General features: G+C 41.9%; 1 long non-coding RNA gene across 1 annotated transcript in view; it reads right to left on the bottom strand.

Annotated features, from left to right (window-relative positions):
* Window positions 1-6,483: 6,483 nt before the first annotated feature.
* LOC123609093 overlaps window positions 6,484-26,606 on the bottom strand; it is a 55,444-nt gene continuing 35,321 nt past the window's right edge. Inside the window, exons 2-3 of the long non-coding RNA XR_006717606.1 lie at window positions 25,920-26,185; window positions 6,484-6,621 (exon numbers count right to left, since the gene is read on the bottom strand). This is a non-coding gene — a long non-coding RNA (uncharacterized LOC123609093). The remainder of the gene's footprint in view (window positions 6,622-25,919; window positions 26,186-26,606) is intronic.

The following is a 26,606-nucleotide window of genomic DNA, read 5'->3' on the forward strand; positions in this document are numbered from 1 at the left end:
CGCTGTGCCCTCCCCCATCAAGCTTGGGATCCAGTGAAGCAGACTGATTGCACATTTACACAGAAACGTGGCACGAAGCAAACAGACATGGGTGAGGGTTTTGGGCGTCGATAATAACACACATCCATGGAGTGTTAGAAGAATCTAAAGAAGGAATTCATGCCTGCATCTTTGAGAAAAACAGGTGCAGAGGGGCACCTAATGAGGGGCTGTAGAAGAGGTGAGTATGCCAGACCTTGTGTGGGGGTTAAATCCTGCACTGGAGGTCAACTTCAAAGGATAGATCTCAAACTCAAACCAGGTTCATCTACTCCCAAAGTCAGCCCCTGCCCTGTTGTCACCACAGTTCAGTTCCTCTAACTACCCTGACTCCTGTGATACTTTATAATATCCCATCCCAGTCTCCTCATGCCTGTAGGGAGTGCACCTCCTTAACGTGCCCAAGACAGGGCTTCTCAGACCTTCTGTGGTGAAGGACCAAGTTTCAAAATTTTCAATCTGTCATACTGTAATCTGAAACTTCTGTTTTTTTTTTTTTTAGGTTTATTTTTTAAATTTTGTAATGTTTATTTATTTATTTAGAGAGAGAGTGAGCAGGAGAGGGGCAGAGAGAGGGAAAGAGAGAGAATCCCAAGCAGGATCCGCCCTGTCAGTGCAGAGCCCAACGGGGGGCTCGAACCATGAGATCACGACCTGAGCTGAAACCAAGTCAGACGCCCAATCGTCTGAGCCACCCAGGAGCCCCGATACTTCAGTTTTTTATTTTCTGCTGGGTGTTCAACCTGTCACTTCCTCCTCAAAGCCACGGCCCCCAACTTTGCCCCCCATGTCTGGATGAGCTCTAAGTAGGCGCACAGAGAATCTTGGATGATCCTGGGTTCGTGCCTAGTCATTTCCTGACCCACCCTAAATGTGGAGAGATTATGTATCCGGACTGGTGCTGTAACTGGTGAAAAAATACTCTCTAAATCTACTGCTGAAAAATTACCTAAAAGTGTTTCAGCTCTCACTGTAGCTCCACATCTGCAGAGCCCTGCCCCCCAAACAATTGGGCCTTTATTTCTTCTTTCCAGAGCAATAGCTAGCAGGCACACGTGACCTCCAGGCCCGGGGCTGGAGCCCTGCCCGGAGTGGCAGGGGTAGGTACCCAGGCCACATATGACTTGTAGTCTGTCGTCCAGCTGATGCAGTGGGCGTGATCCCGCCGGCGAGTACGCGTGCGTGACAAACAGAAACACAGTGCTAATTTCAAGGTCTGTTAGAATCACAGAACAGTGGAAATAATGGTTGATAGAGTTAAATGGTTGGAATTGTCAGGTTAAGAAGTCCTATTCTAAAAGCTTCTAGGAGATGTTGACTAACGCTGGAAAATAAATAAATACACTTCACGATAATAAAAATGTGCTTGACAATGTGCTTTTGAATGAGTACATGGACAATATGCGGATATGTGCCCCTGGTTTTTGCTCCCAGCCCTCCCCTCCTCCTCCCCTCAGAACTAATGATCAGGTCTGGCCAACAACAGACATCTGTGCACATGTAAAAGGTATCAGAATGCAGAGTGTTCCCAACTAATACATTAATAACTTCCAACATCTTTCACTTCTGGACATGATGTAATTAATTTTTGAATTGGGAAAGCAAGATGGTCTGTGGTCTGATATTTTCATTTGAAAGCAAGGGGAAGACAAAAGCAAACAGGCTTTTTGGCTATGAGAGAATGAATGACCTTCCAAGTAAGGAATTTAAACTGGAGCTTTCGACTTCAGAGGGGAATGAGGCTGGAGAACCTTTTGGTAGCAGAAATTTAAGGTGGAGAAATGGTTGTGGGCTACTGTGCCCCCCTCAGTGCTCCCTGAACATGCACACCCTTCCCCATTATCCGTACCACTCTTGAGGTTCTGATGTCCCCGAACCACTTTGGAGCAGGAAAACATTATTGCTAACAGTTTTTTTTTTTTTTTTTTTTTTTTTTTTAAACACAGGGCTGGCATGCCAGCACATGCTTGAATGCTCTTGCAGTTACATATAAACTTTAAAAAGAGGCCCCCTTTCCCCCGAGCCTGACTCATACTCCATGCATCATACAACCAGAGCTTGAAAGGGCTATGAGGAATGAAGATGGCAATTGGGTATATTTGGTCTGGTGATGCAAACAAGTGATCTAGTAGGGCACAGGAGTGTAAAGTCACAGGGCACAGGTAGGGTGGGGAGGGGACGTGAAAGGCAAAAGGAAAGTTTGCCATACTTCTTAACTATTCCTTAGGACACTTAAGATGACAGAACTGTTGTATTTTAAAGACGGAAGAGATCTTAGAAATCTGAAATGGATATTCAGAGATACTGCCAATTCAAGATCATATAGCCCAGCAGAAGTGGTGGGAACCAGCCTCTAAAAACTCTGTGCAGCCTCCAGGCATTCCTCCCCTCCAAAAAAAAAAAAAAAAAAAAAAATGTACATTTAAAAAAAAAATCTAAACTTTCAGTTTGGAAAACTTCTATTTTGAATACCAATTTTCTCTGGTCAGAGTGCTTAAATTATTGGCAACTTTTAATGAGGCCCCCCACCGGGGCACCCCAATCCCTTTGCATCTGTGTTGAGAGACAGAAAGGTAGCCTAAAGAGGAAGAGGGATGTTAAAAACACCAAGTGGGGGATGGGGCACCAGGGTGGCTCAGTTGGTTAAGCGTCCCACTCTTGGTTTCAGCTCAGGCCATGATCTCATGGTTTGTGAGTTCGAGCCTTGCATCGGGCTCTGTGCTGATTGGGCAGAACCTGCTTGAGATTCTGTGTCTCCCTCTCTCTCTGCCCATCCCCCACTCACTCTGCCTCTCTCCAAGATAAATAAACTTTAAAAAAAATTAAAAAAACAAACTAAGTGGAGGAGAATCTGCTCACCCCGCCCCCTCCTTCTGATTCAAGTTGTCCATTTCTTATTTCTTATTTTTTATTTTTTAAGAGGTTTATATATTTTTGAGAGAGAGCACAAGCAGGGGAGGGACAGAGAGAGAGGGAGACACAAAAGCCAAAGCAGCCTCCATCCAGGCTCTGAGCTGTCAGCGGAGAGCTTGATGCAGGACTCAAACTCATTAAGCATGGAATCGTGACCTGAACCGAAGTTGGATGCTTAACTGCCTGAGCCACCCAGGCACCTCTTAAGTTGTCCATTGTTTTTTAGAGTGCTGGAAGTTCTCCTGGGGACTGGTACAGGGTGAAGTATATGGAATTTTGGAAACTAAGTGTCCAAAGAGGGTTCACGGTAAGCCTCAAAGCTTCTCTTCTACCTGACAAAGGTGGATCAGAAGGCTTATAACCTCTCTTGATTTTTTGTGCCAGTTCAACTCCTGTCCACTTAGACTTGAAAGTAGGACTTCAAGGCACTTTACCACAGAAACCAGAGAGCAACCTTTAAATAGTTCCAGAAGAGTCAAAGACTGTACTCTCATTAAGCTATCTACTGAGTTTAACTTCATCCACAGGAGGATTATTGATGAGGCCCAAGGAGTGAGTTTCTGGTTTTCTGATGCTTTAAGATTAGAGACAGTCATTCTCGACTATGCTGTTCTTTCACTATTGCCCTGGGAGGAATGAGAGTAAAGTGCGAATGACCTTCTCAGGGACTAAGTCTCCTTGGTAGGGATGGTAGTCATGTGACAGTTCCCCAAGGAGCTGCAATGAGAGGGGGCATAAAAGGAGGCTGCTTTGCGGTAGGAAGCCACCTGGTTTAGTGGGATAATTCTGTCATTGTCTCTGCTCTTAAATTTGGGTTCAAAGCCCACGTTTACCATACTCTAGCTAAGAAGCCTGGGCAAATTACTTACTTCCAGCTTCGTAAAGTTTTCTTTCTCTCTAAGTGGAGAGAGAGCCATTGATCTAACCAATCCATATACAGTATCTGGCCCATAGCATCAATTTCCTCATCTTCAGACAGGGAGTTTCATCTTGGGGAGTGGCTAACCATACTGGGGGATAAGAACATGCCTTCTATACAAGCCCGTAATCTCCAGAATTAGTGGGGATGGGATTGGAGTGTGCGTATGTTGGGAGGTGGTGTTTACACTCCTTGAAGTCAATCAACTTTTCCTCTAATTTGTTAAAAATATGCAAGGGCTTTTTTCTCTCATTCTTCTTAGCGTCTCCTATGAGTGTGTACAAAGAAATTATTTAGGCTGGCACAGTGCCAGCTCATCACCTCTGTCATCCAGGTGATTTGTTAACTGAGCCACCATCAACTTGTTACTAACTCAGCATGATATGCTGAAAAGAGAATTGAACTGGGTCTTGCAAGAAGAAGCAAATACATATTGACCCTTACTCTGTCCAGACACTGGGCTGGGTGTTAGAGTCACAAAAATGAGGGAACCCACCAGAACATTGTCGAGTGAGTCCTGTGCATTAAATCTCCAGAGCTTATTCATCCTCTAACCGGAAGTTTGTATTCAATGACCAACATCTCCCCCACTTTTGCTGCCTACTCGCCAGGACCTGGAAACTACCATTCTACTCTGTTTATACAAGTTTGGCTTTTTTTAGATGCCACGTATCATTCATACCATGCAGTATGGCTTCCCCTACCTGGCTTATTTCACTTAGCATAATGTCCTCAAGTTTCATTTCATGTTGTTGCAAATGGCAGGATTTCTTTTTTTCTCATGGCTGAATACTATTCCAGTGTGTATGTATACTACATCTTTTTTTATCCATTCATCCACTGAAGGGCATTTAGATTTTTTTCCATATGTTGGCTCTTGGGAATAATGCTTCAAACATGGGGATGCAGTTATCACCACGGTATCCTGTTTTCATTTCCTTGGATGTGTACACAGAAGTAAGATTGCAAAAATGAGTCATAGTGTAGTTCCATTTTTAATTTTTTGAGGAACATCCATGCTGTTTTCCACAATAGCTGCATCAGTTTGCATTCCCACCAACAGCGCATGAGGGTTCCCTTTTCTCCACATCTTCACCAATACTTGTTGTCCCCTGTCATTTTGATGACAGTCATTCTAATAGGTTGAGATGACAACCCGCTGTGCTTTTGATTTGCATTTTATTATGTGTACCTCAGAAAAATGTCTATTCAGTTCCTCTGCCTGTTTTTTTAATTGTTTGTTTTTACTATTGAGTTGTATAGGTTCTTTATATATTTTTGATGTTAACCCCTTTTGAGATATACAGCTTGCAAATATATCTTAAAAAGCCCTCGTTAATCCCTATGTCAAGGGGCTTTTTTTCTGTGCTTTCTTCTAGGGATTCTATGGTTTCAGATCTTACACTTAAGGCTTTAATCCATTTCAAGTTAATTTTTGTAGTGGTGTAAAACAGGGGTCCAATTTTGTTTTCTTGCACACAGTTATCCAGTTTTCCAGGCAAGAATTTTTTGTTTTTTGTTTTTGTTTTTGTTTTTTACTAACCATAACTCAGATCTGAAAGACACATCCAAAGATTATGGATTAAATTTCTTAATCCAAAAACTGAGATGATGCATATGTGTTCTTGGAGTCCTCAAGAAGTTTCCTTTCAATTTAGGGCACTCATATTATCAAAGAAAAACACTGGCAAATGGGTCTGAATTTTTGCCTTCCCCAACCTCTAACTACGTGATGTGTGGTGGTAGCTAAGACACTCTTTTAAACCCACTGGGTCTCAGGATCTTCCTCTTAAAACCAGGTACCCGGATCAGATGAGCTCTGAAGTTTTTCCAGCTTTAATAGTCTATGCCTCTATGCCTATGCCTCTAACTGGATTGTAACCTGGATTTCTTTGTAATTTCTGGTTCGGAGGAGAGAGCACTGGCCAGACATCAGATCTGTTCTAATTCTGCCTACAAAAATGATTGCCTTTAGAAATGATTGCTTTTAGAAATGATGGAATCTTTTTCCTTTTTATGTGTTGGGCTTTCCATCTGAGACTTGAAAATGGTAACCTAAAAAGAAAACTTTGAAAATGAGCGATAAGACATGCTTTAAAGCTTTGAAATACACAGCATTATTATTACGAAGAAGGGGAGCCCTGCCATGACACTAAGGGAAAGGACAAATTACTATCTATAAGTTAGTCAGAACGCTATAGGCTATGCTGTGGCAACAAATAATCCCAAAGATTAACTTCTGCTACAAGTCAATGCAAGTTGGTGGGGGCTTTGCTCATCATAATTACCTAAGGATCCAGGCTCGTGGGAGCACCATCTAGACTCAGGGATCCCAATATGACTAGAGGAGAAAAGTAGGAATTACACCTTGTCTCTTAATCATTTCACTGGCCAATACAAACCACATGGTCAGGCCTAAGTTCACAGGGGGTAAAGGACAAGTAATTCTCCTTGTGACCCAAAGGAGGGTATTTTGAATATTTACGAAATTATTATGACATTAGATCTTCACAAATATGACATCACTAGCATGTTCATTTTTAAATCTGGAGGCGAAAAACCGTACTGTAATTCCAGGTAAGAATTGTTTTAAAGTGCAAACCAACAAAGTCAAGTTGAGTTTGGATTTGACCACATTTCTCTGAAGAGGGAGCTTTCCTGGAGAGGGTGAAGGAAGAGGAGGGCCATGTGGCAGGTGCTCATTGGTGGGCTGCCGTGATAGGAGAACTGGCCGGTCAGAATTCTGAGCCCTGAGAATGTGCAAAAGGAACAAAACAAAATTAACTGAGGTTAAAGTTCACGAAGCGTGAAAGAACACAGAGCAGTGATCAAAGGAACAAATGGTTTATGACAGAACTTCTTTATTAAGGATTCTGACGTGGAAGTCACGTTTGTGTTTCAAGCAGAATGATCCTCTATGGAGCCTGGGGAAGCAGGCTTGGAATGAAAGAAATGTGTTCAAAGGGAAGAGGTGTGACAAACAACAGGGGACATCTGTAATGACAGTATAGTAAATATTTGAATTTCTATGTCGTGTCATACGAATTGGTTTTGCTGGTGGCATACCTTGACATTTATTACTTATGGACATTGCCACAGCATGGTTTACTCTAACCCGACAGGAGAAGTGAAAATTTTAAAAGAGAGGGATATTAGAATCAAAGCAGGTAATTAGTTGATTGCCTGGTTCATAAAGGCAACAACAACTTTGCTTTAATGTGGTATTCTGTCATCAGCCTGGGAGGTGAGTAGTCCTAAATACAGAGGCTTTATGGTTCCTTTGAACACATTGTTCTTAGAATGACATCATGGTGTAGGGTAAAATATTAATTCACAAATCACTGAAAACATATATTCAGATGTAGGGTATAAAACCATTTTCAAAATGCCAAATATAACTTAAAATGATGCATATATGCATATATATGTTGTCCAATGCTGGCTGGCTGGTGATGGTTACATTTATTCACATTTTAGGTTGTTTCTCACGATTGTCTCTTATGTTGGTGTGTCTAGAACATTGGCTAGCGTTGAGATAGAAGGGAAGCCCTGCAGAGGAGAAAAGACAGCAAAGGCTGGCGACAAACTTAAAAATACCAAGAACCTAGGCAGAAGGGAGGAGAGAAAATTCCTTAAGTGTGATATGAATCTTCTGAAATGACTCTGCACGATTTGGAGGCAACAACAATTAGAAGAAAAAAATTACCTTCGTGTTTGAGACATAATATAGGATGCTTACATTTCTGTTTATTGCGAATGCAGATAGAAATGCACTTGGTATGAAGAAAAAGCACCTCAAAACACTGGACTCGAGTCCATGCATGCCATTTGCTGTCTTGTGTCATTTTGTAAATGAATCTCATGCTTGAGAAACACAATATATACATGAATGCTAATAGCAATGATAGAAATTTCCCGGTCTTGCCTACCCTAACGTCTGTCTTCCCCAAAGGCTGTTATGGGATGCCACAGCAGTAAAGAACTAGCAGTAATGATTGGAAAGAATGTTCTCCAGCTGTTTGTCTAAGATGAACATGGCCTTACACTTCAGGTCCTGCTTCCGTCCACGTACAGTCATAGGTAGCAATGAAAAGTCAACCAACATATAGCTGCTAATAGAAGTTATGACCAAGTTGCCTATTGACATCCTGAAATGACCAGAAAGCAAATATGGAGAAAGAAAAAAGCCCTATAAAGGATAGAGAGGGGACCAGCAGTCACTTGTTACTCTCCTACTTCTGTTTTCTGCCCCACTCAGTTCTGATCTTGAGGGCTTATTATTCATGATGCCTGAGTGGTTAGGATATATGCATTCTTCATGGGACTATCTCCATGGAAAAGCGTTCCAATGCTTGATAACCCACTGCTATTGGAAAGAGAATGGCATTTTCAAGAAAAGAAATGAAAACACGGAAAGACAGTTCTTGCCTGGTGTGCATGTGTGTGCACGTGTGCGTGCGTCCACCTGTATCAGTGAACCTAGCAAAGGTGTGACGGGACTTAGATTGACACTCATGTCTGGGCCTGGAAGGGCCGGGGCAATGACTAAGGGATGGGCCTTTCCCTCCTGGAGCTTCAGAGGGCCTGTGGTTACTGTCTGTGAAGTTCCAGAGGAGAATTCAGATTATTATATAATTTGTTTTCAAAACATTCTTGTGGGGTGAGAAGGTGGGAGCTGTTCATAGCCCCTCTTGCCAGGGAAGTGCTGTAGCACCTGTGAATTTGCTACCCACTGTGGCGGGGCAGGCTTATCTGGTTGGCCAACCTTGTACATCCTGTTGTGCAGAGAATATTTTCTTCTCTCTCCACTTTTGTTGTTTACTTAGCAAAAGGCACTCCACCCTCACTGCAAGTTTTGACACTCGCTGATACACCGTATGGCTACTGTACCTTGACTTTCAATTACATTCAATCCTATTATAATCATTTTCTTATAACAAATCCTCTTTAACACCTGAAAAGCTCAGCTCCCATGGGCATAGTGTTATGCTGTCAAAATAAAAAACAAAAAACAAAAAACAAAACAAAAAAACCCAGAGGAATCCTACTGGAATTGCAGTAGCTATATTGCATGTCTTTGAAAATAAGATCAACATAAGGGCCTTCCACACTTTGCATTCAATTCTGGTAGCAAAAGAGAGAAACGTTATTCTAAGCCATTCAAATATGGCTTGACCTATAAACCAGTGGCCTTAATTCAGTGATTTTAAATCAATGTGATAGCACAGTAAAATCCTTTCTCTGGGAAAGTATTTCTTTCAGAAGCAAGGTCCAGAATTCCTAATTATTACCATTATAATGATTAATGTAAGCAGAATATTCTTTACCAGTACATTATAAGAACACAATCCATGGGGAGGTTTTCATTTGTTTGTGTGCTTTGTTTCTCTTTTGCTTCTGGTATAATGACCATAATCAAGTTTCAGATTTTTTACATAATTAATTAATTGATTAATTAATTAAATTTTTTGAGAGAGAGAGAGGAAGAGGAGAGAGAGAGAGAGAGAGTGGGAGAGCATGAGTGGGGGAGGGGCAGAGAGAGACAGAATCTGAAGCAGGCTTCAGGATCCGGGCTGTCAGCGCAGAGCCCGACTCAGGCCCCGAATCCACGGACCACCTGAGCCAAAGTCGGCCGCTTCACCGACTGAGTCACCCAAGCACCCTTCAAGTTTCAGATTTTTTTGGCAGATGAACATGATGGATCACCTTTTCTGCCTTGATTGTTTTTGGCCAACATCTGTAAGTATTGCTCAGAAGACTTTTATTATTCCAGGTTTTCTGTTTATTCCATGTGGTTTGTTGCTGCTCTGGGGAGACTCAGGATTTTGAGGAACATCCTCAGGGTCAAAGGAGAGAAGTGGAGGTCTTAGGAAAGTAACAGATTTTGCTAGCAGTGCCTTCAGTATTAGTCATGCCTTTGATTCGATGACCGACACTCTTGAGTTCCATCCAGGGCTATGAAAGCCCTTTGTGGATTAGCTGGTGGGAAGATGTCTCTCCAGTTAATCAAGTCCTACCCTAACAATCATTCCATTCCATATATAACCAAAGAACTGTCTTTACTTTTATCATTTTCCCCCTTGTGTTAGGAAAATGAGTAGCTTGACAATGACCAGACGAGAAGAATCAAATTTCCTCTTTTTCTTCTGAGACTTTCCTTCCAGTTGGCAGGGTGGTAAAAATCTCATCCCTTCTGGCAATGAACATGTGCCACATTTTATTCATTGTCTTGAGGGAAAAAATTAAGATTGCTGATGATTCTGGTCACCATATATGGCAACGAAGTCTTTTGCTACAACCTGGGAGAGGTAGAGTTCTCTGCTTTCCTAATGTAGCTTTGGTTCAGGCCCATCTTTCAGCTAAGGGTAATGTGAGCCGGAATTGGTCGCAGAGGCACTGGCAGCTGGCTTAACCTGTTTATATAAAGACGGAACACAGTCACTGATTAAGAGAGCCACCTCCTACTGGTTGGTTTTGGAGTAGAGCCCAGAATTTTCCATGGAGATAGCTTTTAAAAGTTAGGTCAGCATCTCAATGAAAGATAAGGACACACAAGAAAGCCCTTGTGGGTTTCCCTGTCTTCAGAAGCCCCAGTGTTCAGAAAGAGTTAGAATAGATATATTTGACCAATAAAATGCCTCCACTAGGCGTATCTTCATGAAAGGACAGCTCATCTTGGAGTGATCCTCTGGACTGAGGATTAAGTGGGTCAGATTGAGCCAAGATCAGCATTTAGCAACTTATACGTATAGCCCTGGTTCTTCAGGGTGGACTGGTCAGTGACATAAGATTAATTTGATGTCAGGACGTTGTATATCGGGGACATTTTCAAGTGGTAGGGACAAAATTGTAAATAATGAAAAACTATTGCTTGGTTTAAATCAGCAAATAAGTTTAAGGGGAGCAAATCAGGGGTGGGGTAGGAACCTGAGTGGAGAAACAAGGACCTGAGGGAAGAATTATAGAGAATCAGAGCAGGAACTATAGGGCATCAGTGGTCCCATGGATTTCACTGCCCCTTGACTCATCTAAAATACTCGAAGAAAAATTATTCCTAGAAAAATGAGAAAAATGATCGCAGGTCTTAATGTGATCTGTGGATGAAAAGGAATCCATCTAGTGGATTGGATTCTGACTCTCTATTTTTATTTATTTAGTAGGCACGCACTGTTTCTTCAGTTTTCTGTGTGCTTAGAAATAAAGACCTAGTAATGCCAAGACACTACTTAAGTTGGAGTCTTTAGTAGCTGGGGCGTGTGCAATTAAATGCGGTGATTGGAGGATATTCCTGCCCTCTAGTCTGTAACTTCCAGAGGTTAAAAAAGGAACATCCCACTTTTATAAAAGGGGGAAAAAAAAACCTTTGCATAGATTATTATATAAATAAATCTTCTTAACAAGCACTGCAGTTCTTTTTTTTTTTTCCAAAGCACAAAGAGTTATTGTGTGATTTATGTGAAAAGGTTATATAACTGTACTCTGTTACTTTAAATAGTGTTTTTTATTTAAACTGCCAACTTCTTCATCACCAGCAAAGAAAAAAAAATGCATATTTGCAAAGCACAAAGGTAATTTTCAAGGACTGTAATTAGCTCATGATAACTTTATCTTTTGTGATGTCTTTGCTGCGGAACTAGAAAAGAAATGGACTTTTTTCATTGTTAAATCTAAAGTGTGGCACCTGCAGTGTGTCAGTTCCATTAGAATCAGGGAGAAAGTCTGAAGTATTACACTTGGTCAGGGGAAAATTATGGATGGACTAAAGTAACAGACCTTGCAATTTTCATTTGGCTTCGTCTTTTCTTTCTACAAACATGACAAAGCTCCATTTCCCCTGTTCCTGTTCCCCAACTGACCCTTTTTTTCCAAGACATGAAAAGACTTATTTAAAAACCAAACTGACTGCTTGATGTGGAAGATGAAAACAATAATGAAATTATGATAAAAGAAGGTAGGAAAACAAACAAACAAACAAAAAGAGTATTCGCGTCTTAAAAATTAATAGGACAAAACCGGCAAGAGAAAGAAAAGTAAAAGAGGGAACAGGATTTGAGGAAGAGGCTGCTAATTAATTCATCCCAGGAAAATCAGTTACTAAGAAAATTTTTATTTCCTTGAAAACTTCCATCTCTGGGGGAGGTCAGAGTAGACGTGCACACAGGGGGTGCAGGGTGTGTGTGTGTGTGTGTATGTGTGTGAGAGACAGAGAGAGAGAGAGAGAGGGAGGGAGAGGGAGGGAGGGAAGGAGGGGTGGGAGGGAGAGAGAGAGAGAGAGGGAGAGAGCTCCGATGTATTTGTGTGATTGGTTGAGACAACGTGATGGAGGAATGTAGGAGGTCACAGTCACAAAATTTCCCCATGGTGAAGAGTATTTACAAAGAGAATCTAGGAAGTTTCCTTCCTAGGAAAATAGGCTGTTTGGGCAGTGGAATCCCCTGGAGGTCATAACTAGAGTACATTCCAGGATTTGGAGGAGGGTTTTCTTCTGAGAAGTAAACGCCACCTTAGTCGCCTGAGATCGGGAATTGTAGAGCTATTTATCTCACCAGCGGACTATAATCCCTCGAACAACAGGAAAATCTATAAAGCACTTAAAGTCAAGGAATTGCAGTGTGGCAATAGGAGTTCAGGGTGTGTTTTCTGTGGGACTGTGAGAACATTATCACCTGTTTGGTCACCGACCTGCCCAGGTGGCAGTTTGGCAAACAACCAGGACGAACAACAACAACCTCTTGCAATGGACTGTGAAATATTCGGGCATAGTCTTGCTCAGACGTTATTGATCCCTCTCGGTTCAAACGTTAGATTTCAATTTTAATGGGAATAAAAACAACTGATATGAGACTAGAAATAAATAAATACTTTTAGAGTTCAGGGATCAGATACCCACTTTGGCAACTCTGTACAGGGAGAAGGCAATTGATTCTTAAAGAGTGCCTTGCAGCTGAGACAATAGCCACCTTTTTCAATATTTTATGGAAAACAATGTCAGCCAATGCTTTGCAACGAGAAGCTCAGTTGTGAGCTTGATTGTTATATTTTTAAAGTTATGTGGGAACGTGGAGCCTCTGTCAGGTGAAGTCTGCAGCATTTAAGATTCATTAAATCTTGTTGTCTGGGAAGGTGTCACATATACTGTTTCACAGATCAAATAAGAGAGGAGAAAGCTAATTTCCTAGCCAGGAAGGAGGAAGTCAATTAAAAACATACAGATGAAGAGTGATCAATTTCCTTCACACGAGAACCCAAAGGAAGTGTTTTGAAATGTGTATTTAAACTAAGAAGTAGAGTACATATCAAAGGGAAAAGAAAAGTTAAACTGAAAGCCAAGCCCAAGTTAGCCACGACGGTACACATAAGAACAGGTGCAACCTTTTCTAAATCCACAGCCACCCTCTCTGGCTTTAACACGTGGCGGGAAAATCTCTTCAAACAGAAGATACTTTCTATGAGACGTAAGGGCTGTCTTCAGCTTCCAACAAAGGTTGACGAGTAATATAAAATCTTCCATGTGTTCAAAATAAGGATCAGACTAAAATTAACCTCACTTGTAGACAGAAGGTAGCCAAGATGACACGATTACCCATTATGCTGGACGTGCCTCTCTTTAAAAGTGCAAAGACAAAAAGTCTTTCAAAATGAATTGTGTGCCCAGTTGCATGCAGGCAGTGTCTCTTGGAGAGACACCTCCCTATTTCTGTCTTCTGTGGACTACGTTTAGACCTTAAACAATTAGCCCTCTTAAGTTTGTTGGTTTTTAAGTCACCTTCTCTAGAAATTCCAGCATTTTGTATTTTTAGATGCTGGGGTCAGGGCAAGTGCAAGAAGGATGACGTTTTGTGCCTTTACAAGCAATTCTTTTTTTGGCTTGAGCAGAACACAACAAAATGAATACTGAAAATGCTGCCTCATTCCATTTTAACCCATTAAGGTCAGAAGCACAAAGCGTAAATACTGGTATATTCTTAGAAGGCTAATCCTATCAGAGTGAATAATTATTTGTTTTTGAGAGAGAGAGAGAGAGAGAGAGAGAGAGAGAGAGAGAGAGACAAAGCGTGAGAGGGGGAGGGGCAGACAGAGAAGAGAGGGAGACACAGAATCTGAAGCAGGCTCCAGGCTCTGAGCTGTCAGCACAGAGCCCGACGCGAGGCTCAAACTCATAAACCGAGATCATGACCTGAGCTGCAGTCGGACACTTAACCGATTGAGTCGCCCAGGCACCCCTCCAGTGCTCCCCGTCTTAAAACTCCTCAAGGTCCTACAAACTACACATATAGGCACATTTATTTTCTTGATCTGCTGTTATTCAATTGCAGTCATAAAAATAAGGCAAAGAAGCTACTTTCTATCTTGATTTTTTTCCCCTCTGACAATTCTAAATCGAGTGTTCTGTGAACAGTTTAGCTTTCTAAAGTATTTTTTCTCTTTTAAGGAGAGGAAGTGTGTGTTCTACTGGAGGACAGAACCTCCCGTCTTCTCAATTACACTAAAAAAACTCAGCCTCAGCCTCTTAGAATAAATCATACAAGAGGAGAAAGGAGGATGGCTTGAGAGAAAGAATGGAAAAACATACCGAATTGCATAAACATTTTAACTGTCAAAGGAACAGAGGCAACTCTTCATTTACGGTCACTTCTTATTTATGAACAGCCGGGTATGCTTACACACCACCCCTCTTTGCCTTTTCCTCTGTAATCAGGAGAAGCTAACCCCTAAGGTCCCTCAACTAAAGCCTGAAAACCGTCTTTTCTCATTGCTTTTCATTCATTCATGCATTCACTCAATACATATGTGGTGAATACCTATTATGTGCCATGCACAGTGTTGAGCAGAAATAGACCTTCTGGAGCTCACAGTCTAGACTCATGAGCAAAAATAGCCTTTAATCAAACAATTACACGAATAGATGTAAAACCACAGCTCTGATAATGCAATGAGGGAAAAAAAAAAGTACGTGGTGCTGTAAGAATAGAAAGAGAGGAGAAATTGAACCTGATCTAGGAGTTCAAAGAAGGTTTTCTTGAGGAAGTGATCAAAGCTGAAATGTGAAGTTTGGATAGGGATTAATTCACCCAGAAGGAAATGGAGGAACTTCCAGGTTAAGTAAGTAGCCTATTTGAAGATCTGCGTGGGGAGGGGGCATGAGAATGATAGAGAGAGGACCCGTGTGGCTGAGGAGAAGAGGTCCAGGCAGCCTGGTGACAGCTAAGGCAGGAGAAGAGAAGAGCCAGACAAATGGATCTAAGGCCAAAGTCGGATTCTAGTTTATCCTAAGGGAACTGAGGAGGCGTGCACCATTTATGGGTTTATCACAGGGCTGTGTGCGGTGAGGAAGAGGGGTCATGGCTGTTTGACGGGTGGTATTACATGGGGAAAGCGTGTTCCCTTGTATTCCTCCACCACTGCTTCCCCCCCCCACCATTGTGCCCTTACCTTAGCACCTCCCAGATGCCTTATTTCTGCTTCTCACCCCTTGGTCATCCTGCTCCTTACTCTGGAGCTCCTGACGCCTCTTCACTCTGGGTCTCTGCTTCTCCCCATTTTGGTTTCCTCACTGTGGGGGCTCTTGCCCTCTTGGCCTAAGGCTACAAAATCCCCACCACCAATTTAGAGTTAAGTCAGGCAGGGACAGCTAGGTGAGGCATCTATTCAGGCACCCCGAATTAGAATTTGAATGTATTTCCCCAGAGAATCAGCGGTACGCACGTCGTCTTAACTGTCTACTTCGGCCATGGCAATGGGTGACTTGGTTTCAGAAGGCTGTTCTCGGAGTCGCCCATTTTAGGATGTTGTTTCTATGGGAAAAATGACTTTAACAAAGAACTTATAAGTAAACTCCTCAAGCCAATGCATTTTCCCATTAAGAACTGCCTTTATAGAAAGAAGTTCTTGTGTGGTGAGTACCTTTAGTGTTATTTCCCCCACTTTGTTTCTCACTCTTTGCAAATTGAACTTAAGTGTTGACTTCATGAAGAACTAACCAGGGAACCTGATGATAATCCCAATGAGAGGGGTTTTTGCTTTTTTTTTTTTTTTTTTTTTTTGGTTGTCGTTGTCGTTGTTGTTCCAACTCTAACCAGGAGTTGGTTAAGATCAACAATTTGGATTGCTAGTTTGGATAAAGTAGCCAGATTTTGGAAAAAAAAAAATTCAAGCTAAGTGCTGAATGGATATTTAACTCATTGTGAGATATGAATCTTTTCGCAATTACTGAATTTTGCAAGACGAAGTACATACTTGTGTTTGGCTTATGGCCATATTCCTCTTGCCCACATTTATCAGCTGTCATTTTAGCTAGGCTGTCACTTTTGCTTTTTTCAATAAGGAATTCTTTTTAAAGCCCCCTTCCCTGTCTTCCCACACTGGGAGTAGGGAGGGATCTTCCTGGATGAAGTATTTGTTCAACAAATATTGTTGTGCACTTACTATATGCTGAATACTTAAAGGCCCGTGCTGCCATATGAAAGACAGGTGTAGTCTTTGTTCTTATGGACCATATAATCTACAGCAGTGCTGTCCGGTAGAACTTTCTGTGATGATGGAAATATATTATGGTTACACTGTCCAATGCAGTCTATGTAGCTACTGAGCCACATGAGGCTAGTGGCTACTGTGCCCTTAAAATGTGGCCAGTGTAACTGAAGATCTAAATTTTTTGTTTTATTTAATTTTTAAAATTATTTTATTTTTTCGTCATGATAAGTATACTCTTTGATCCCCACCCCCCATTTCACCCATCCTGCTACCCGCTTCCCCTCGGGTAACCATCAGTTTGTTCTCTGTAGTTAAGAGCCTGTGTTCTGGTTTCTCTCTCTCTCCCTTTTCTTCCCTTTGCTCATTTGTTATTTTTCTGAAATTCCACATATGAGCGAAATCATATGGTATTTGTCTTTCTTTGACTAACTTATTTCGCTTATCATTATACTCTTTAGCTCTATCCATGGTGGTGTAAGTGGCAAGATTTCATTCTGTTTCATGTGGCTGAATATATACACATACACACATATATACCACATCTTTATCCATTCATCTCTCAATGGACACCTGGGCTGCTTCCACAGTTTCACTATTGTAAATAACACTGCTATCAACATAGGAGTGCGTGTGTCCCTTTGAATTACTGTTTTTGTATCTTTGGGGTAAATACCCAGCAGTGGGTTGTAGGTAGTTCTATTTTTAATTTTTTTGAGGAAACTCCGGGAGGAAACTGTCTCCCATGGTGGCTACACCAGTTTGCATTCCTACCAACAGTGCAAGAGGGTTCCTTTTTCTCTCCGTCCTCGCGAACACTTGTTGTTTCTTGTGATTTTGATTTTAGCCATTCTGACAGGTGATGTGATATCTCATCATAATTTTGATTTGCATTTCACTGACATGAGTGATGTTGAGCATCTTTTTATTGTCTATTGGCCATCTGGATGTCTTCTTTGGAAAAATGTCTGGTTCATGCCTTCTGCCCATTTTTTTAATTGGATCGTTTGTTTTTTGGGTGTTAAGTTGTATCAGTTCTTTGTATATTTTGGATGCTAACTCTTTATTGGATATGCCATTTGCAAATATCTTCTTTTATGTAGTAGTTTGCCTTCTAGATCTGTTGATTGTTTTCTTCTCTGTGCAGAAACTTTTAATTTTGATGTAGTCCCAATAGTTTATTTTTGCTTTTATTTCCTTTGCCTTTTTTTAATTTAATTTTAATTAATTTAAATCCAAATAGAAATAATGGCCATTGTATTGGATAGTACAGGTTTCGGGGTACAGAGAGACAGGTCTAGTAGGGTACAAAGAAAGTGAACAGTTGGAGCCTGGGAAAATTACTAACTACCTACACATTGTAGAACTAAAGGAAGAAGTAACTGAGTTCCAGATAATTGCCATTTTAAGTAGGAGAAATGTGGGGTATATGACATGCACACGATCTTTTGGGAAATAAGTTAAAAAGTCTTAATAAAGCTGAAGCCCACTAAAAAAAGACGTCTGACCATTCACTGGCTCTTCTCCAAATCTACACCTACCTATTGCATTCCCCTTAAAAAGGACCCTGTGAGGATTTCTAAAACCAAATGCTCAAGCACTTTGAGCATTTTGGAAGTCATAAGGGACCCTTACATTATCATTGTGCTAGAAATCATTACCGAACCGAGCTGCATAACAGGAAAGAAGTTGAGCTTTTAAGGATAAATGGGTCATGCAATGATTTAAATCACCATTGAAAAAAATCTAGCATAAAATGTTTTGTTCTGGAAGAATATCACCCATTTTAGAAATCAGTTCAGAGGAACTCTTTGGCTAGAACAGTTTGTATCAGAAAGAGTTGTTTAAAAGTTGTATGTTGTGTTACTGGTAGCAACAGGCTTCAGAGATGTTTTGTAGTTGAAAGTCACCATACCTAGCTTGCAGCTGCTAATCAAAGAAGGAATTAGGGAAAAGAGGGAAACATTTTCCCTCGTATGTTGAAAAGAACAATGCCAGGAGAAAGCTTTCTTTGACTGGGAGGAGTTGGTCATGGGAAGTGGTGGGGGGGGCAGTCTGCAGAAAGAGAAAGAGTGCTCTAAATGTTGGTGATCAGCTTGTGCCTCTTTTATGTTTGGAGAGACGGTTCAAGACAGAAGCTGCAGCTAAGGCACTGGGGCTGGGAAGGAAATGAAAGCTGTGTATTTAATTGTTTCTAGAAAGCGGATAAGAGAAAAGAGACTATATTCAGATAGAGAGGGGCACCTAGGGTTAGGTCTACGCCGGATTTGGATCGAAGGCAGAGGATAAAGCATGGATTAAAAAAGCAGCCCAATCAAGTCTGGAGGGAAGGCATAGGTTAGATTAAATGGTGATCGAGACAGATTTCTGGGAAAAGTACCTGTGAGAAATTCAGCTTTATGCTATTTAAAAGTTGTTCGAAACACACTAGAACTGAAATAATGGGCAATATATTTTAAACTTCATTGACTTTGGCCCACTTGTGTCCGTCACAGGAATCTCAACTAAAAAGAAAGAAATCACCTTCTTGCCTTCCACCACCTGGTGACGGTTCTACGTGGAATATATTTCCCTAAGACATTTTTTTCACCTCTATATCTGTTTCTTTATCACTAGAATAAGGGTGTTAATATCTATTTCTGCCTGCTTCCCAGAAGTGACAATCAAAGAAAATAACAAGTGTAAAACACTTGGGAAATAGAACATATGCAAATATAAGCAATTTCATTTATTATTTGAATGGCAAATAATAGCCCTGAAAGTTAAATCTGTACACTTGCACAGAGGGTGATTACAACAAACACTGGGATGTGATTTACTCTCCCTACTGGCCAGGTGAAGGAAAACGGGCAATGGAAGAAGCCAGAACATGTGTGTCCTGGGGGGCGTGGGGGGTGTTCACTCAGTAGGTGGATTTCTGAGTATTTCAGGAGCTGGACTTGTGAATGAAAAGACTGGAACAGGAACATTAAGTAAGGTCCAAAGTCTTTTCTGTCCATAATAACGAAAATCTAAAATGTGGATATGTTTTTAATTATGGGGTAACCTTTGATGTGTGCATACTGTTAGTTCCAGACACACATATAATATTTTGCCTGTTCATTGAGCAACTCTAGGTGAAGGCGAACAAATAAAAATTACCCCTGCTCTCTGATTCACAAGAGCCAGGCTGTCCTGTGTTTTTTGACTTGGAACCATCTACTCCTTTTGGGGTATGGTATTCTTACCTTTAGAATCAAGTCCATCCAAGTTCTTGGGTTCAAGGATCCCGAGATTAAGGACACATGAAAAGCTTACTTTAAGAAGGCTTACTCAGAGGTGCCTGGGTGGCTTAGTTGTTTGAGGGTCTGACATCGGCTCAAGTCATGATCTCATGGTCCATGAGTCTGAGCCCCGCGTTGGGCTCTGGGCTGTCAATGTGAGCCTGCTTCGGATCCCCTGTCCTCTTCTCTCTCTGCCCCTCCCGAGCTCATGCTCACTCTCTCTCTCTCTCTCTCAAAAATAAACATTATTTTTTTTTTTTTTAAGTCTTACTCAAAAAAAGTAGCTGGAATATGGCTGGATTTTTCAACTCCTTTTCAGATTATTCCCTTTGTCTTAGTCACTGTAGGCTTCAGGAAAGAAGGTGAGGCAACTCCCAGTTTGTGAGTTCAAGTCCCACATAGGGCCCTGTGCTGAGAGCTCGGAGCCTGGGGCCTGTTTCGGATTCTGTGTCTCCCTCTCTCTCTCTGCCCCTCCTCTGCTTGTGCTCCGTCTCTCTGTTTCTCAAAAATAAATAAATACGATTAGAAAGAAAAAGAAAAAAGGCCCACAGAGCTGTGGTAAGCATCGCATGCACCTAAGGGGCTCCGAACCCAGGGTTCTCAGAGGAAATTTGCCTGATTGGGGAAGAGCAAACTCACATTTATTAAGTGCCAACAGTGTGCAGAGACAGTACCAGTCGCTTGAAATGCTATCATTTTGTCAACCGGGGAACAGCAAGAGTTGAATGATATCTTTGTTTATGCAATTTGGCCAGAAAGTGAAGTCCAATTCTGCCAGGTGAATCCAATTTCCTATCGACCTTCCCTCGCATTAGACACCATCCGTGTGGCTGCTTGGCCATCCCTCTTTCCTGGAAGTGTCACTTTTCACATGCTCAATTATCTTAGCAAATTTGTCATCTCGGTCATAACCAGGCTTACTTGAAGGGATGTCGTCATCATCCGTGCGTTCCAAATACATATTCTCCCCCTAAGTATGTGGGCCTTAAGATAGTGTCATTGTCTCCAGAGCCAGGTAGAAGAAGGCCACGTTTGTGTTTTGAGTCTTCAGATCCTAATTTCTTTGTTCCAAACGCTGGATCCTCGCTGAGTTTCCACAGGGAGAGAGAACTCCGGGACGAGGGAGGCTGGGGCCATGCATCTGCGGGGCCCAAGTCCAAAGCAACACGTGGGCTGTCCTTGCGGGACGTTTCTTTGCAGAGTCTCTAGAATACTTGAATTTTTTTTTTTTTACTATTTCAGCAGCTCCCTTTATGAGGACTTGTTCTTCTCATCCACAGAAGCCCTTTTCAAACAGTACCGAGAAAACTGATAAGAAGGAAGAGCATTCACTGAAGGGTTCCCAGAAAGCAGGCATCCGATTTAACTACAGGGCAGTGCGGCTCCGATTAGCACGGGCCCAGCTGACGGCAAGGTTGCCAGGCAGCGCTTGTTTAGCCAAGGGTGAGAGTGGAATTGAAGCGACCATGTGGTTTGTGTTACCAGTTTGCAGCTTTTTCAGGTTTGGAGAGGAGAACGTCACCGGCGATGATGACTCCGTTTGGAATGGATACATTTTCCGCGCGGTGTTCAGCAACTGCTGATTTGTTTGAAATCCTAAAGTCCAGAGGCACCTTTTACAATGTGGACAAGATAAAGCACAGGATATGTCAAGATCCGACCACATGCAAATAATGCAGTTTCTGGCCAAGTCTTCTTTTAGAGAAGGGAGGAAAAAAGAAAAAAGAAAAAAGAAAAAAAGCTCTCCAGCATCTCTAAGCTGCTACTTACAGCCTTTATAAAGATAGTACAGGAAAAAGAAACCAGAGTCAAACAATAAGCTAAATTCTGCCTTCCACTTGCTCACACCATCTTCTCTGAAGTCAGAGTTGATTTTTTTTTTTTTAAATGTCTCAGGTTAGAACTTGCCACAAAATAATCAATTTGTGTAAGCTTATGTTAAACCCTAAAATGCAAATGTTGTAATTTGTCCTTTATTACCTACATTTTTTAGTTTAAGAGAAGAGAGAGAAATCTGGGTTTATTCACACTTTGAATCCTCCTGGGTATTCTTGGAAATATTCTTCTCAGAAAGTCTGAAACACGAAATTGGAACAAATGATTCAATTCACAGACAAATTTGCAAAGTCATCTGGTTTGCTTGCGTTGAGTTGAGTCAAGTACTTTATGAATTAAGCCCTTCCTCAAAGACGCACATCCGTTGCCCTCTCAGTGGGCCACATCAAGGTCCCACAGCGTTGCTTCTAATCTTTATCCCTTAAAGAGACACATTTTTTAAAAACTCCCATTTTTTCAAAATCATTTTAGCAGAATTCAGGTACCTCGTAAATGTTATTGCCTTCTTATAGCATTTTAAGGATTCTGGGAAAGCCACTAAGATACCGTACTCCTGGAAGCAAGATCCTTCTGTCAGAGGTTATAAAGCAGCAGAAACCATAAAGAATCCATAGCTGGTGCACTCATACATTCTGCAAAGGCTTTCAAACAAAGAAAAAATATAACTTGTCAGTCAGGATGCCCTGGTCTAAACAAAATGCAGTTTTGCTTAAAGAGACGCTGTCAAACGTAGTCATTTGGGCTCCAAAATTATGCTTCGCAAAACACTAAATTAGTTTGGTCAAAACATAACCTTGGTTCTCAAAACATTGTCAGAACTTTCCAAGTTCAATAAAAGAAGGCAGCATTTGTGGTTTAGGTGGACGTTGTCCTCTGCATTTATTTTGCCAAGTATCCATCGAGCCGTCTTCTGTCTGTCCATCCATTCACCCAACAAGCATTACCGAATTTTTATTACGTGCCAAGCACTGTGCTGGACTCAGGACACAAAGAGAAAAAGACACATTCATAGTCTCAAGGCCAGGAGTCCTAGTGAGGGGATAGACGGGAATAATAATTGTAGTCAAATGCAATGTAGTCAAATGACCACTGTAATGGACAGCTGAGCAGGCGAGAAGCAAGAGGGGCAGTGTTGCGTTAGCTCAGGATACTCTCGGAGCTAAGCTGAAGACGGACCATTCTTTTCAGATACTCCTAAATATTCATAGAGGACCTCGTGTCTGAGATCACCTTCTTTTTTCTTATGAGATGCACAATTAATGACACTATCACAGGGAACACACCGCCACAGGGACATACAACTAAGACATCCAAAGCCATGTTTCTCAGAAGAGGGAGTGTTCCTGGAAAGGTGGAGGAAGACAAGGGGGAACTTTGGCAACGGCTGATTGGTAGGTTATCCCCCACTAGCTGGATCTACGTATTTTTCTCCCCTTTCAGGGAAACAAAAGAGGATGCAAATGAGTGACTGACATTATTGTGTGGCTAATCTGAATGTGATCTAATTTACTTAAAAGCAAATATTTTGTGGGGCGCCTGTTGGCGCAGTCGGTTAAGCGTCCGACTTCAGCCAGGTCACGATCTCGCGGTCCATGAGTTCGAGCCCCGCGTCGGGCTCTGGGCTGATGGCTCAGAGCCTGGAGCCTGTTTCCGATTCTGTGTCTCCCTCTCTCTCTGCCCCTCCCCCGTTCATGCTCTGTCTCTCTCTGTCCCAAAAACAAAATAAACGTTGAAAAAAAAAATTAAAAAAAAAAAGCAAATATTTTGAAAACTCTTACAGCGACAACTTATCCCTGGAAGATTTCCAATAGATGGTGACTGTTGGGCTGTTTCATTGCAGTTGACAATGACTTGTTTCAGAAGCTTACCAAAGGCATCTTTGAGGAGTTTATATTCTCCCATGGTTACATAGCTTTTCGATACATCACTTTGGGAACAAATTAGAGCAAATACATTTGATTTTATAATTTTATTTTTGATGACACTACGTGTTACCAGCCACATAAATGGTGGCAACCAGAGCTGCCCTCCTACTTTCCCAACACTAAGAATGAGAAAGTATGGTCAGACTCAATGGTTATTTATGGCCAGGGAAGTGCCCTCTCTGCCAGACCGCACTTGAGCAGAGCCCCAAAGCGAAGTTCAGAAGGCAAACGTGATAGTCTTAGGGCAATTCTTCTGAAGGCCTTTGACTTCTAACAGCGCATGTCAAAGGATGTAGTTGCGTAATTTATCCATTAGGTCAGGGGTGGTGGTGGTGGTTGGGGTGGGGTATTCTCATCCTGGAGTCTGTAAGCTCAGGTGACATATGGACTAGGAGATATGCCAGACGAGGCGGTGTTCTCTTTATGTGATAGGTTAAAAGTGTTGTGTCTGTCCACACAATGGAGCAAACTGTGGCAAAACCAATGAATCATTTAGAATTTCTTCTTATCTTTGCACAATCCACTCAAGACCAATCAGTTGGGGCAGTTTGCTGATCTTTTTCAGTCACCAAAGCTTCAAATTAAAAAAAATCCTGGACCAGTGGTATTTTGGTCCATTTTTCTCCTTCTAGTCACTGAGATGCCACTGATATTTCTAATAAATAAACTGTCCTAAAGCCATTAAGAGGCTTTAGGGTTTACCAAATTAAAGGCAGGGAAGAAACGTATTATTTCAAAATATGATTCTTTAAATCTCCTCACCGTCTATCTCAGGATTTTCCCTGAATGTGTGATGTCAGCCATGGTCACCTTGACTCCGCATTGCTAGGAACTGCTCAGTGGCTCAGCGTGCGACCACACTCAGCTGCCAGAGGAGGTAGCTGCTTCCTGGCAGGTATCGGCAGGTATTTTTGAGGCCACGTGTGTTCCTAATGCATGCTGCAATAATCTCCTTGGCTATTTCATCTTTAGAAGTCCATAATCAATGTCTATTCATTTAACTCAAATATATTTTTTAAGTTGGAAAAACAACCAACCAGCAAACCTTCAGTCCACCAATGGGGTGTGAACACTTACCATCTATTGTTGTCCTAAGGGGAGCTCTGTGAAGATGTCTGGATGGAACCATCAGAACTGCCCCTGGCCATGTGGTGCTTAGAACAGCCTTCTGTGCCCTCTGACCGGAAGAGGTAGGTTTGGAACAGAATGGCGAGTCTATGGATACAATGCCCTATATGGGAAGGCTTTTTTTCCCTTCTCTATGTTCCTCCAATTTTCTGATGTCCACAGGGGTGCTGGTCTCTTCTATGGTTTGTGATTTGGAGGCTTTTCTTTCCTGCTTATTCCTGAAGGCCTCTTTCCTCAGTGCTAGTCTTTGTCTCCCCTGTATTCTTTAGCTCATTCCTCCATGGAACCTAGCTCCGCCGCAGGCACTCTATAGCTTGGAACCTATGTCCCTTTCTTGTTTCTTGGATTGAATGCCTTCAGATCAGGAGCCCTGCTGGGCATTGGTCTGAACTAACCCTGCTGTCCTCTCTTCTGTCCTCACCTCTCTTCCTGCCCTGGATTTACTCCAGTGTTGCCAGCTCTTACCTGGCCTCCCTTCTGTCTTAGGGTTTGCCCCACTTGCCAGCTCATTTCCTCTATGTCTATTTCCCTCCAGTGCCTTCCAGCACAATGGAATTTAGTGGTGGCAACAGGCACCTGGGTGTGAATTATTTTATTTGACCCTTGGTTGACAGCTGAGATTGACAAACAGGGAAAATAGACATGAGAGTTTTGGAAACTTCTAAGGTGAAGCAGGGAGAAAGGGGAAGGCAGGTCCTGAAGGAGACATGGAAAGACAGAGGCAGCAGAAATTGTGGGGATAAAAGGCAAATTGGACAATCGGCCTTTAACTTATTCACACAGCCTTCCAGCTCTGGTCCCTCTGAACCTGCCGGGTGTTGCCCAGTACTATTGTTTTTGTGCACATCCGTGTCAATTCATCTATGCATTCTACACATTTTCCTTGATTGCCAGTTCTAGGCTGATCATATTATAGGCACCAGGCCTACAATGGTGAATAAACTGCTCTCCTGTAGTCTAGTGGGAAAGAGATATGAATCAAATTATCCATGATAACTATGTATACAGGTGGATGAGATCTATGCTACAGAGAGAGGTTGTAGTAAGAGAACTTGTCCAGGTCAGTGATGTCTGGGAAAGTACAACTGGGGAAGTAAAAAACGTTGCTGAGATTTAGTGGAAATATAGGCTAAAACTCAGTGAACAGAGAAAGAAACATCTTTACTGGAAAAAAAGAAAAGTATGAACAACAGCCCTGAGGTAGAAAGGAGCATGATAATTCACAAAACTGAAAGAAAGCCCGAATGTCTGGGAGGCAGAGTGGTGGGATATGTTAGGGGGCAGGGCTAGGAGGCTGAATGGAGGCTCTTACAAGCACATTAAGCATTTTGTTCTTTGTCCTAAAAGCAATGGGAAGTTATCTACCATGTAGCAATTTGCCACCAACTTAGTGCCTTAAAAAATAATAATCATTTAGTATCTCACAGTTGCTGTGGAGGAGGAATCCAAGGGCAGCTTAGCTGGGCAGTTCTGGCTCAGATCTTTCATGAGGTTGCAGTCAATATGTCAACCAAAGCTCTATTGTCATCTGGAGTCTTGGTTGGAGCGGAGGGTCTCCAACGTGGCTCCCCTACATATCTGGCAAATCGGTACTGCCTGCTGGTGGGATGTCTCAGCTCTTTATCACATCAACCTCTCCACAGGGCTTCTTGAGTGTCCAATGCCATGGCAGCTGTCTTCCCTCAGAGCTACTGATGAGCGAGAGAGAGAGGGAGAGAGAGCCATCGTTTTTAAGAGCTGGTCTCAGAAGTCACACGGTATTTCCATCACATTCTATTTGTTAGAAGTAAGTCACCAATTCCTATGAACATTGAAAGGGAGGGCAATTAAGCTCCCCTTTTCGAAAGAGGTAGTGTCACATCACTTGGGACATATTTTAAAAATCACAAAACCATTAAAGGGCGTTAAGCAGGAATGGTGACATGACCAGATTTGCTTTACAAAAAATATTACTCTAAATGGAAGACAAATTAAATAGGGCCAGTATCGGTTAATAGATATTAGAGTGATCCAAAAAGAAATTGCTGGTAGGGTGGAATAGGATGCTGGTGAAGATGAAGAGAAGCAGAAACAAAAGTTTCAAGATACATGTGGAAGGTAGAATGAGTCTCA

This window comes from Leopardus geoffroyi, chromosome B2 (assembly GCF_018350155.1).
Source record: "Leopardus geoffroyi isolate Oge1 chromosome B2, O.geoffroyi_Oge1_pat1.0, whole genome shotgun sequence".
Lineage (NCBI taxonomy): Eukaryota > Metazoa > Chordata > Mammalia > Carnivora > Felidae > Leopardus > Leopardus geoffroyi.